The following is a 13,009-nucleotide window of genomic DNA, read 5'->3' as shown; positions in this document are numbered from 1 at the left end:
CCTCTCTCCTTCAATTTTTTCCCTAGCTACATTTAAGATATCAATTTTGTAAATTACTTCACCGAAGTTCAGAAATGGGCAGTCACTCAAAAATCAGTTGCATGAACCAAGTTGAGGACAAAGGATAATGGTATTTGTTCCCAGAGATTTACAGCAGAAGTCCATTGCAACCCTCCATTGCAGCAGCTTCCAGACCTGCTTTCCATCTGCAGACTGGAATGTCACTGCACTGCTTCCTTCCCTGCCAAGAGCTGTTCCACTACGGGTGTCACAGTACTGGTAACTGCTCTCAGCTCTCCACACTGGGCATCCAGGGATATTTTCCCACTTACTGTCCTTTGTGGTCAGTTTTGCTGATTATCTTATACAACACAGATTGAGAACTAGCTTTCTAGCAGGTTTGGAGGATTTTTTTTACCTGTGAACCTACAGGAAAGCTGCAGGCACACAGCACCATGGAAAGGATTAAAAGCTGTTTTCTTTCCTACTTTAAAAAGAACCTGCTTATCTATGGGTGGCCATGGATGAACACATATTTCCAGAATTCAGGAAAACTACCTTCAGTTTATTGCATCTTCACAGACTTCTACTAAGATCTCAGTTCTTCAGTCACTGAGTCATGCCTCAGTCCTCAGGTCTGTAAGTCTGAGAGGTGGTATTTGGCAAAATAAATACATATGTGCTGAAGTGTTGTACCACAGCAGTAAGGGATAGTAGGGCTTCACAGAGAGAAAAGGGTCTTGAGATAGACACTAGAGAAGTCTAAGTCTATCACACATCAGATTGTAACCTCTTTATATTGCAAGGATTTATCTGGGAGACCCACTCTCTGAGTTATGCTGCTGTCAAGTAGCAAAATACTGCTTCTGGTTTTTCAAGTATTTGAACATTTGAAATCCTTAAATAATTAGAATTGTCAGAAAGAGAGACAGTCCATCAATCAGAAGCTTTCACAACTCCTTCTCATTTGTATGTAGATTCCTAAACCTGAAAATCTGATATTGTCAAATAATATACTAAAATAGAACACCTCAGTAATTTTCTTTCCCTTTTTAACTCTACAGTATTGGATAGAAAAGAGATCTTATAACTTTCAAAGTGGAACTGGAGGAAATGTTCTCTTTTGTCAAGCTACTGGATTTGTCAGTCTACTGTGTTTTGGGTAATGACTAGTCCCAGAAGATGTCTGGTGTGGAAACCACTAGGAAATACATAGCATTAGGCAGTAATTAAATGCAAGGCAGTAATTAAAGCATCCCTTAGCCTCAGTCATCAGATTTCAAGGGTGGTAAGCCTTCATACTTTGCTTACATGTGGGTGACTTCACTTGTACCTGCAGAGATGGGGATTAGGCACTGAAATCCAAACTCGTGGGCAGTTGGGTTCCCCAGCTGTGCTGGGGCATTCTGTCCCCATCAGGCCCCTTCTCCATCCCAAGCCTTCTGTGCTCCACAAAGGCTGAGCTGCAGCCATGGTACTGTGGAGTAAGGAGAGGCTCATTTGAGGAAAAGCTGTATTCTGGAAGAGCCTGGCATTGGGAGATTCTGTATCCTGAAGAAGTGAGAAAGGAAAAGGTTTCAAGAATTGGAGAAAGAGGGGAAAAAAGAGATGGAAAGAGCCTGCCCTGCATCACCATTGAGATCTTCCAGCACCTGGAACCCTTCAACAGCCCCATTCCTTCTCAAAGATGGAGGAAAAAGCTCCAAAGCTTGGTTGAAATGAGGCATTTCTCTTTTTTCAACTCAGGCTAGTGCACTAGGTATAAGCACTGCTAACTTCTTTTATGTCATTATAATTAATAATGTCTTTGACAATATGTGTAATAATCCATTCTTAAGATCAAGTAGGTAAAGTTTAAACAGTTTGCACATCACAGGTTGTCTCAGGTGATTTCTTTACAAAACAAACTCCTCAGGACTTAGAAAATCAGACAGAGAGGGAGAAAAGAACTTTTTAGAGCAGTAAATTATTATCCAATAGCGAACCATTTGGATGAAATCTGTTTGTATGATTTCTTTTCTTTGAAAGAAAATGAGTTTTCTTATTTCAGATCTCTTCTTTCCATTTGTACTCCCAGATTTATTCCTGATTTAAGATCTTATGTTTTCAGATTCTCCACTCATCAAATTTCATAGCTGTACCTCCTGAAAATGAAAGTTTAGAGTAAGAAAGATCAAAAGATTTTGTTCAGTTGTTTCCATAGACACTGCATTATTTCCTCTGGGAAGTTGTGCAAGAGGAAGATTTCAGCCTGCTCACAGTATACATCAGAGTGAAAATGCAATGCACAACTGGGGCAGCTCCTTTGGCTCTTTTTGTTGCTTGTTCTCTTTGAGCTCACAGCAGATTAGAGCACTTTGCAGTTTGTTTCAAGCTTGAAAACACAAGCTGAATAATTAGATGAAAATATCTCATAACAAATAATCCTGAAAAATATGTGGTTTATTGGTTTATGAGCTAAGAAGGGACATTGAGCATCCAGACATGGATACTTTCATTTAGTGCATCAGTTCTGCATAGTAAGACAGAGTGCATTCCTCATCATAAGATGTATGCAAAGTATTTAAAGATGTTCCAATTCAAAGCCAGAACCATCTGCTTATCGCTGACATCTGTTGCTTCAAAGCAAGGGACTATATGAAAAGGTTCAGAAAGCTTTAGAACTCAAAAGATGCATTTGCCAAGAGAACATATGAATATACATAAATTCAAAAACTATAATAAACTGCTGTTTTCTCCCTGGAGTGTGGTTGCACCAGTTAGGTGTAAGAGAATTTTTTATTGCAAAGAAAATAGCTCCTACCCATCTCTGTGCTTATAATTAAACTTTTTCTCATTCTCCAAACGGTCTTGAAATGCAACATTTTCTTCCACCATTGGAGAAGTTTGACTTTCACACCAGCCCCATTCACCTCTGACTTGCTCCTGCCAGTGCACCTCCAAGATGTGATCCTTATTGCCCTGAAAGCTTCTTTCTGCAGAGCCCTTCCCTGTCCTCGCTCAGGGAGTGACTCCCCAGCACCCCTGGAAGCAGCAAATGCCATCTCCCAGCCCTGCAGGTCCATTCATTTCCTTGCTATTTTGGCACCCAGGTCTGACTGCCCGACTGACAGCAAGGGGGGCCCTCCCATGGCCTTCAAAGAATCGTGGGCATCTCCCTTAATGGACATCCCCTCTCCCTGTGCAGATCCTCACTGCCATGGAAATGAAGGGCAGAGCAGGGCTGGCAGATGTGCTAAGGTATTTAGGGCAGCATCCGTGTTCCTCCGAGCACCTCATGCAAGAGGTAAATTGTGGTGGCATATCTGCAATAAATAAAGTTGGGATGGGCACCTGTGACAGGGCTGAAGGGTTGGAGGGTAGAGTTTGCACTGTGAGGGTTGGAGGGCAGGGTTTGCACCTTTCAGACTTGTGGGCCTGGAGGAAAGGGCCTATTAAAACTTATTGGGAACTGGGAATAAGTGTGAGCCAAATAGCGTGTGCAAAGTCATAGGGATCAGATGCTTTTTGGATAAGGAATGCAAGGGAACTAGAAACTTTCTGAGCAGGAAGACACTGAGAATTCTGAGTGCATGAAATTTCTGTCTCAGGATAGTTCCACATGTACCTAGTCAGTAAATCTAATATAGCTTCCATTTATTTATCACCATTCTACATTTTAGCAGCAATCAAAATGGCAGCAAGGACTTCACAGACAAGAAGAGAAATTGGGCATTTCAACAGCTCTCTGCCAGGCCTATTGATGACAAAAAGTATATGAACTACATAGAAAACAAGGAAATATTTCATGACTTTAAGTTACATTGTGAAGCTCAGAGAAGGGTGACCCACCCCCTGCCATGAGCTCCAGATAATCATAGAGAAAGTGACAAATTTAAATATGAGCATGAACATAAAATTACATTTTATAAAAAAATCAAAATATTTCTTCTGTTATTTAATGTTCCTCTTAGACACATAATCTGTGACTCCTTAAACCTCACTATAAAACACAGGAAATCTCACAAAACCACAAGTTCAACATGAGGGTTATACACCGCATTTGGGTTCACTGACAACGCTTGATAAACTACTTTTATGCTCTTCGTTTTCCTTTGCACAGCCTTTTCATTTCCCTGCCAGCTTCTCATTGTCCTTGAAATCAAAGAAATCAGAGAAATCAGAAAGGTCTCTGTGTTGATCATAACTAGAGAACAGAAATGGTCAGCGATTAGAAAAACAGACAGAGCCTGCCTGAAGTACTACAGATTCTGCTCTTTACAAGACTCATAAGCAAAACAAGGTAAGACACTTAATTATTGTGTTGACATACATGCATTATTATTCAAAGGGACAGAAGGATAATAATGTTACCAGTATTAAGAAATTAATCTAAAGTTTAGATTATCTCAGACTTTTTATGAGGCAAAAGAATATACAAAGTTTGCTTCAGCAAAATAAAGCCCTTTACTTACATGGGTTGCAAAAGTTTGCAGCAGCTGGAGCCTCTGGCTTGCACTTCGTGCAAATATTGTCCCTTGTTGAAAGCCTCCTAACTCTGACTCTGGAGATAGCACATAGCTCACCAGTGCTCGGGATTGATAAATCCTTTAAAAATGCTCTCAGATGTTTCTTTATCTGTGGTGTGCACTCACAGTAGGCTGCAAAGCCGAAACCCTGTGTGGTGCTATGAGGAAAGAGTTCCCTCTCTGCTGAATCCAAAGAAGAGGAGTCCTTGACCTCAACACTAGAATAAATCTACTGTATCTGCTGGCTCTTTTCTGAGTGCATACTTGAGCAGTAACATAAGAGTGAGCAACGGGAGTGCAGGAGCTGTGGCATGTGTGCTCTGCACCGAGAGGGCATGAGAGCAACGCTGCTAGCACAGGCACAGCAAAACCAAAACACAAGGCTTGTTTTTAGCTTATAGTTTGTTCACATATTTTAAAAATAAACCAAAGATGACAGGCTTCTCTATTTCAGCTTGTGACTCCCAAGTGGCAGCACTCTCAAGCTCTGTCCCCTGTACTGAGGTTCCTTGTGTTCCAGAGGAGGTTGCTGCTGGCTTTCTATTTCAAACCTCGATTTTCTGACAATCTCTCTGTATCCCAGCCAGGAAATGTAACCCACAATGAAGTTTAGCATTTTGGATATCGTAAATGCAATGAATTGCCTGAAAGCAAAATGAAAGGTTTTCAGATTTTTTTTCTCCTTCAAAAGAAAGATCTGTTTACTACTTTCTTTTCTCTCTTTCTTCCCTTTTGTCTACTTAAATTTATTAACCCTCATAAAAACAAGCACAGCATTTGCAACAAGTCCTTGGTAGAACAAATAGTGAGACAAAGAAAAAAAAAAGATATTGTAGCTGAAAATACGTAAATGTAAGGTTTCAAGAAAAAAAAATCCCTGTTCCATTTTAAAATTACATCTTCAAGACTAAAGACAATAGTTTAAACATGGTAATATAATTCTCATGCGATAAGGACAGAGGTTTTATGAAGGAGATGAAAAAAAGCTATATTAAAGGGGCAGCAAAGATAAGAAAGGAAATCAAAGTCCTCATTCAATCCACTGTATTCAGTTGCAAAAGAGGGAAAAAAAGAAATAAGCTTACAGTTCAGAATCAAACTTTAAAATATTGTAAATTCAATTTTTGTGGCTTTATGAAATGTAAAGATAAAAGAAATAAACAAAAAAGCCCTCAAAATTTTTAACAAGCATTTCTAGCTTAAGGAAATAATAGTTTTTAATGAAGAATGATCAAATTATCTCTTTTGTTATTATCCTATGTGAACAATAGACTTGAAAAAATTCCCTACATATTTTATATGTGTATTATCAATGTTTTTCTTGAACCTGAAGACTTGGGTTCAGCTTTTATTGTTGCTTTTTTTTTTTTGGCAGCTTTATTAAGACATGAAACACAAGTATAACTTCCAAGTTGTTTATTAGTGTGACTAGTAGCAGTGATATATTTTGTTGAATGAGAGAGACCTCAATTTCAATTTAGTTTCCATTTATATCCGTTTCCTTTGTCGAATACTGAAACAGTAAGTCCAAAATAAATTAATTTTGGCTCCTTTTAGCTCTTCCTGTTGTTTTCGCTTTTCCTTTCTCCACTAACAGTTTCAAAATATGAGGCACTATCAAACCATATGTCTTAAATTTCAAATTTTTTGCCCTTTTTTTTGTTTTGAATTTAATACATGCTTCAAATCTACTGCTTTATTGCTCAGCCATGCTGAGGTGAGTCTGTTGTGAGCTGCCGTGATGGACCTCTTCCCCTGCTGCTAAACCATCGGCAATGAGGCATTTTCTCACTCTCTCCCAGCTCATCTGTTCTATTTTTAGAAAATAGCTGGCATTTTTGACTTTCAGTCTTGTTTTATGATGTTGGAGACCTTGTGACCTGGTGTGTAGGAGCAAGGCTTGGCACAGAGACTGCTCGCACACACCCAGGTTGCAGCAGCAGTCCCGCGAGTGGGGCGTATCGGGATCCTGTCCAGCTTTCTATCCATAACTACAAGAGTCTAAACTTCAAAACTTGCCTGGGACCTATGACCTGCTGCTCTGTGAAGTGTTTTGAGACAAGTAGAACATATACCTAACTTCTGAGGGATGAACTGAGTTGAATTCAGTTAGGGCCATCTAAACCACAGTACTAATTTGTGCACCATTTAATTACTCCCAGTCATGACTTGGTTTCTGCCCCAGGGATTTGGCTTTTGACTAAGGAAGCAACAAACCATTGGACAGTGCACTTGCAGCCCCCAGGAGTGGATGATGTCATTTATCCCCAGCCCAATTCAGTCACACCACAACTGTGTAAGCACTGCAAGCCTCTGGGTTCCTCATCCTACTGTGGCCCTGTGCAATGTTGCCTCACAACTGGAGGCAGCTGGTCACTGCAAATGTCATTTGCCTTACTGGATATTATTATATATGCCTTCACAGATGTTCATGCAGAGTTAAGAAAACAGTTCCCAACGTAAGGGTCACATTACAACTGCAGTTGTGAATGTGAACGTGAAAGCCTGGCCAGGACCCCACGAGCTGTAATGAAGATAGAAAAGTACAAGACTTGTTGGGTGAAATCTGTATCATTAACCACATCAAAAATGTAAGAATATTTTTTCTTTCTTTTTTTTTCCCTCCAGAGGAAGTGTAGACCCTTAAGTATAAATTAATGTCTTATGCTTCTCATTTATCTTTCCACCCAATAGATTGGTTGGGCTGTGCTGTCTGCAGGCTGGGAGCAGTGCTGTGGCTGGGAGCTGGTGTGGCACTATGGTTATCTCTGAGACTCTGAGAAAATAGGTCCCCAGCTGTGATGTGACACAGTCTATTAAACTGCTTTGATCAGACTTTGGAAATCGTCTAATTTTACTCACTGCTTTAAAAAATTCCCAACAATGTGTATCCCAGTAGCTGTTATTTCCAGTGTCAGCGCACAGGGCTTTTACAAAGCCCACACTTTATTATTTCATGAGAGATACGACACAGAGAGTCCACAGGAACCACAAGGCTTAATTCTGCTATTTCATTTGAAGGCTGAGCAAGAAGGACTGAAACACTGATGCAGTGGTGATGTAAGATGAAATGACAGGTAAATGAGAGCATATTCCCCAACCTGGTAAACTTTCATTACCTTTAGGTGGTTAATCTGGAGAAGAACCTGCCATTGCTTGGCTGCATGGGGGTCCAGTTCCACCTGAAGCCACCTATACTGTTTCTAGGATGAGCCTGGGGCCACGAGTACCAAAGTGCTTTTGGTGAGGGATCATGCTGCCCCAAACTGGTTCAGTCCATGGCCTGATCAGTCCCTGGCAGAGGCAGGCTGTGTCCTGCTGCACTGCCTTGGCTGTGTGCACTCTGGGCACCAGTGGGCCAAGAGGATGTGTTTGCAAAGGTGCAGCATTAGAGCAGAGTCACGGGGTAATTTGGGATGGAAGGGACGTTTTGAGTTCATCTCATCCAACATCTGCTTAAAGCAGGTCTAGTGGGCTGGCAGCTACCTCGTCAGTGATCCCTCTTTTATCCAGAGGTTTCCATTCCACACAAAACCTGACCCCCATTACCTCCAAGAGCAAGATGACTCTGTGATTATGATCCAGAGGGATTTTGCATCTTTTATCCCAGGTAATTACAAACTTGTGGTTATTGCCATAGCTGATCACCCAGTCATTTGATTATACTTATTTGGCATGGAAGCCAAAATGTATCTCATTTTACAGATGTGGACCTAGAGCACAAGGATGATATTTGCCAGAGATTACAACCTGTGCAGAGTAAGAAACTGAGTGGTCGTCTCTCAGGGCTGCTATCCTATGTGCTGTCAGCTCTCTGTGCATTCCTGCTATTAGTTATTTATAGCCACCTTGCTATTACAGATCATTTTTTGAAGCAAGGGGCAAAGTAACACGGCACTTATGAGATTCCAGCTATGTAATGGGTTCCAGTGCTGAGGCTGAAAGTGGGGGAAAATGAAAAAGTGCTAACTGCTGCTGTACATGTGGTAGGCAGCTGTACTAGGGATCATCAAATGAATGATTCTCCTTATAAAGCTGCCCTTCTGACAGTCTAAAATGGGATCCAAATTAAAAAAGGCTGGTTCTGGAAATGAGGAAAGGTCTCCATGGTCTTTACTGCTGTCAGTGAGAATTCATATCATAATGATCAAAAACTGTATGAAGGTGAGTATTTCTGTAGCTTGTTTAAATTGAAGGCCTGGAAAAATATACTTAAGACACCTGCAATCAATTTTAATTTTGAAATTCAGTTCATACATAAGGAGGGCTTGGGAAGAATTGAAAGGCAAGATAGTCTTTTCTTGAAAGACAAGAATGTTTGTATTTAAACGAGTGGCTCATAAGCATGACCCTCACACTTTGATCTCACATGCTAGATTTTGGTGAGTAATGTTATTTTATAAATGGTCCCACCATGTTTATATCTATCTATATCTATATCTATATCATCTATATCTATATCTATATCTATATCTATATCTATATCTATATCTATATCTATATCTATATCTATATCTATATCTATATCTATATCTATATCTATATCTATCTATATCATCTATATCTATATCTATATCTATATGCCATGTAGCTGGGAAATGATGCATCACTTCTGTGAAAAACAAACAAACAAACAATATAATATGGGCTAGACTAGTTCTGCTAGACTAGTTCTGCTTCCTTAACTGGATCTGGAGGGATTCAGTTGAGCTCCTTTGCAACCCCTCTGTGGATGTCCCATATTGCCAGCCCCATTGTAGACACTCTGCTGCACACCTGCTCAGGCCTGCCAAGCCAGCCAAATTAGCAGCAATTTCTCACTTGAGGCAAGATGCTAATGACACTAACTCCTCTGGTCTCAGCTAGTGTAGGGACCAGGGAAAAATAGGCAATGACTCAGGATCTGCAAATTCCTGTTGATGCTTCAAACTGCACATTAAAAAGAGGAAGAATTCTGACTTTTTAGTTTGTAATTCATTTTAACATGTCATTAAAATGTAAAAGGCAGATCTCCTTTTTTAGCCTGTAATATTTAATATCTTGCCCGTGTAACTTCTGTCTTGAAATCTGAACAGCCAGTTCTTGAGTATACCAGTACTGCAAAGGCAGCACAATCAGTGTACAGCAGCAGGAGTTGAAGTTCTGGCTCAAAAGTCTGTGAATGCAGACTTCCCTTCCTGGTCACATTGGTGCCACTGGAAATGACTCAGGATCTGACAGGCATCATGGCTTTATATCCACATCAAAGCTTATCCTTAGGCCTTGTACCATGCCCCAGGGGGGCTGAACATTTGTTTTTGAATGCTTCACTGAGCTGTATAGTTTAGGAACATCAACAACATATAACATTAAAACCCATCAAAAGAAACTCTCACGCTCAGATATAAATGTCCTGAGCCTGCACTCATGTGATCCTCCATCTGAGGGTCAGAAAGGATTTTTTATTAAAATGCCTTTCCTCTCAGAGGTCAGACAACATGGATAAATCCTGGAGATTCTTTAAGGCAAGGACATTCACTCTCTTCCATTGTGGGATGTATCTTCAGCCAAAAGAAAAACCTATTTCAAGTACTGCCACTTCATCAGAGGCAGGGAGGCAAAATAAACTCCCCAGGAATTGCAGAGAAGGCTTTCTGTCAGTAACTTGTGTCACTTTCCCATCAAAAATCTGCTGCTCATGTACCTTGAACATGATTGCAAAACTTTATGTTTAATCTTCTGACAGTTTAAGAAAATGGTCCTTTATGCACAGATCAAGTCTCCCATAAGCTAAATCTATATCCCTTTCTTCTCTATAACCTTGGAAAAAACAAGCAGAAATAAAAGTTAGGGCCTCTGAATATCATACACAAGATATATCTGGAAATTTGAAGCAACTTTGCTCATTGAAATTCATCACTTTTCATCAGGTCTAGAGTGAGGTTGAGGTTATTTCAGACCAAGCTACAGAAAACATCAAAGTAAAATGTTCTTTTCTTGCAATGAGCTGCAATTAGTTTCCTTTCTGTAAGCACAAAGCTTTCAGACATGAGGATATATCTCTGACCATCCCTTGTGGGTACAGAATGAGGGAAGGCACCTCTTTAACTAGGTAGAGAAGAAGCCACTTACAGTGTGTATTATCATTTGAAGCACAGCCCAGTTCCCAAGAAGTAAAGAGATGTATCACTGGTAAAAGTGAATTGAATGGCATCTCTTCATTTGGGAAAAGGCTTCATGACTGAAAACCAGACTGCACCATTGCAGAATAAGTTATTTATGATGCTCCCATTGCATGTAGCTTGAAACTGTTAAAGTGATAAGGGCTTGTCTGCACTGAATTACAAAAAAAAGTGTTTTCTTTTGCTAGACATAAACTAGAGCTGCTTCAGCTCTTTTCAAGCTCGGTGTTGTTCCAGGTGTCTTCAGTTTTCTTCCCAAACCCATTTTTTTCTAGCTTGCTTTATACATTTTGTTTAAGGGAGGGATAGGAATGTAGTGGCTGCAGCAGAGCACTAAGGGCTCTGATTCCTGCTCCCACTGCTGCTGCTGCTACTGCTGCTTTCCTTCTGGCTTTCTTCTGTTCTCCTTTTCACTCACTCCTTTAGCCTACCTGATATTTGTACTTGAAGAGAAGTTCACTGAGATCCTGGTACATTATCTAATGCTACCATTTAATAGAAATAATGGAGGAGAAGCGCTTCCTGACTTCTCCAACCCCAGGAGATCCTGCTTACAGCCAAAGAGACTGCTAAGGAGAGGGACATGGGTCATTGCAACAGCATCCCACAGCCTTATCACCATTGCAGTGACCCCAGCAGAGAGCTTCATGTGAGGCTATTTTGTATTTTCTTACAACCCTCTCAGCTACGGCAATTAAACCTGAAAGCCCAAGTGCCCCAAAGCAGTGTGCTATGCCATGGCTGCAGCACAGGTGCCCATACCCCTGGGTTAAAGGGAATTATTCTTGTGTGTAACACCCTGGGGTCAGCCTGTGCCATTGGGTCCCTCTCTGCAGCAGAGGCAATGGCTTATGAGGAGTAAGGAGCACTGCAAGCTCCACCAGGCAAGGACACCTAGTGAAATCCTTATTTTCAGAGATGTAGCTGAACAAATCAGTACAGCTGTTCTTTCCCTATGTAACCAGGCTAGGTTTAGTGTGGCAATTTGGTCTCCTGCCTGGCACCCCAGGGTGGGGGTCTGTGGGCTGCCAAGGCCCTACACAAAGACCCCCTCCCATTCCTGCACCAGGTATTTTCTGTTTTGTGGGTGCCCAGCTGCTTCAACAATCCTGCTGCTGGTTGAGGTTGCCTTTCCCCCTCACCTTTCACAGGCATACAAGGTTGATGCTGTTCAGATCTTTTTAAAGCATTGCAGTTACTTCACAGCTGCTGTGCATGGCAGACAAGCTGTGGCTGAGTGCCAGCTGCTTGGAGAAGAGCCCTTTTTCATGAATGATGACACAAGCTACGAGCAGTAGGAACTGGTGGGCTGAAGTGGGTGTCAGCAGAAGCAGGACATGTGTATTGTAGGAACAGAGTGAGTGTATTGTTGGTAGCTGGATGGATCAATAGCTGAAATACAGATGATCTGAGGTTAGCCATGACCTCCAGGATTAATAAACCTAGGGAAACCCAGTAATTTTCTCAGTCTAATCTGAAATGGGCTTGGGCTCAGGACCCTTCACATCAGGGCTTTCTTCAGTGCAAGCCCTGAGCACAGTCCCCATTGCCAGAGGCTCCCAGCACAGGCTCCTCTGGTGCCAGGCTGCCCTCCAGCTGTCACTGCCAGGCAGCCAAGGGCAAATAACACTCCCAAAAGCAAGAAGGGGCATAATATGCTAGGGTTACTGCTGAGGCCTCTCTGGCACCCATACCACAGAGGGCTGTGACGTCTGTTACACCCAAATAATGTTTTGAAGGACTAAGTAGATAAATATTGGAGTTGTTGATGAAAGGGAACAGTTCCAGGTGCTTTTGGCCAGCAGAACAGGAATGCATCTCATTGCCTCAGGTTGAAAAGGCTTTGGATGTTTAGGACTTGCAAAAATTAGAGGGAGGAAGCATTAGTAACAATATCTGACACAGATTTGCCTCATTCATAGACAAATTAACCTTAATCATCCAATTTATAAATCAGCTTTAAGTGAAAGGGCCCCCCCTCACCCCCCACTGCTGCATATTTGGTGGATTAAGTTGTTTGGTTTTAGTGATAAATTAGAAACATCTGCTTCCTCTGACAGCTTGGAATGGAGGCGTGCACAGGAACATGGGCTGCTCTGGTGAGGGGATTCTGTGCCAGGGCAGGGTCCTGCCCAGCTCTGGCCATGGGGTGTGAAAGGAGCAGGCTGTGTCCCCCCTGGACACACCGGGACTCAACAGGGCAGGGGAGGCACACCAGGGGTGGCTCCTGGGGCGGTCGGAGCAGTGCTGAGCATCTCCAGCAGTCTGCTCTTGGCAGAGCCTGCCTTTTAAGGGTGTCTTGGCAGTTCTTCCATGCAAACAAAATTGTTTCTGCTACGG

At 41.7% G+C, this 13,009-nt stretch overlaps 1 protein-coding gene across 3 annotated transcripts in view; it reads right to left on the bottom strand.

Annotated features, from left to right (window-relative positions):
- LOC134552743 (complement C1q tumor necrosis factor-related protein 7) overlaps window positions 1-13,009 on the bottom strand; it is a 113,457-nt gene that overhangs the window by 93,928 nt on the left and 6,520 nt on the right. Inside the window, exon 1 of one of the 3 annotated variants that reach the window (XM_063401640.1) lies at window positions 4,455-5,663. The exons of 1 other annotated variant lie outside the window; for it this stretch is intronic. The gene's annotated coding sequence lies outside the window, so the exon portion shown is untranslated. Of the gene's footprint in view, window positions 1-4,454; window positions 5,664-13,009 lie in introns of those variants that run through there. One more of the 3 variants, XM_063401638.1, reaches the window with a different exon arrangement.

The sequence above is a fragment of the Prinia subflava genome, chromosome 7 (genome assembly GCF_021018805.1).
Source record: "Prinia subflava isolate CZ2003 ecotype Zambia chromosome 7, Cam_Psub_1.2, whole genome shotgun sequence".
Classification (NCBI taxonomy): Eukaryota; Metazoa; Chordata; class Aves; order Passeriformes; family Cisticolidae; genus Prinia; species Prinia subflava.
Note: the sequence above shows the minus strand (reverse complement) of the source record. Positions and strands in the feature narration are given on the sequence as shown.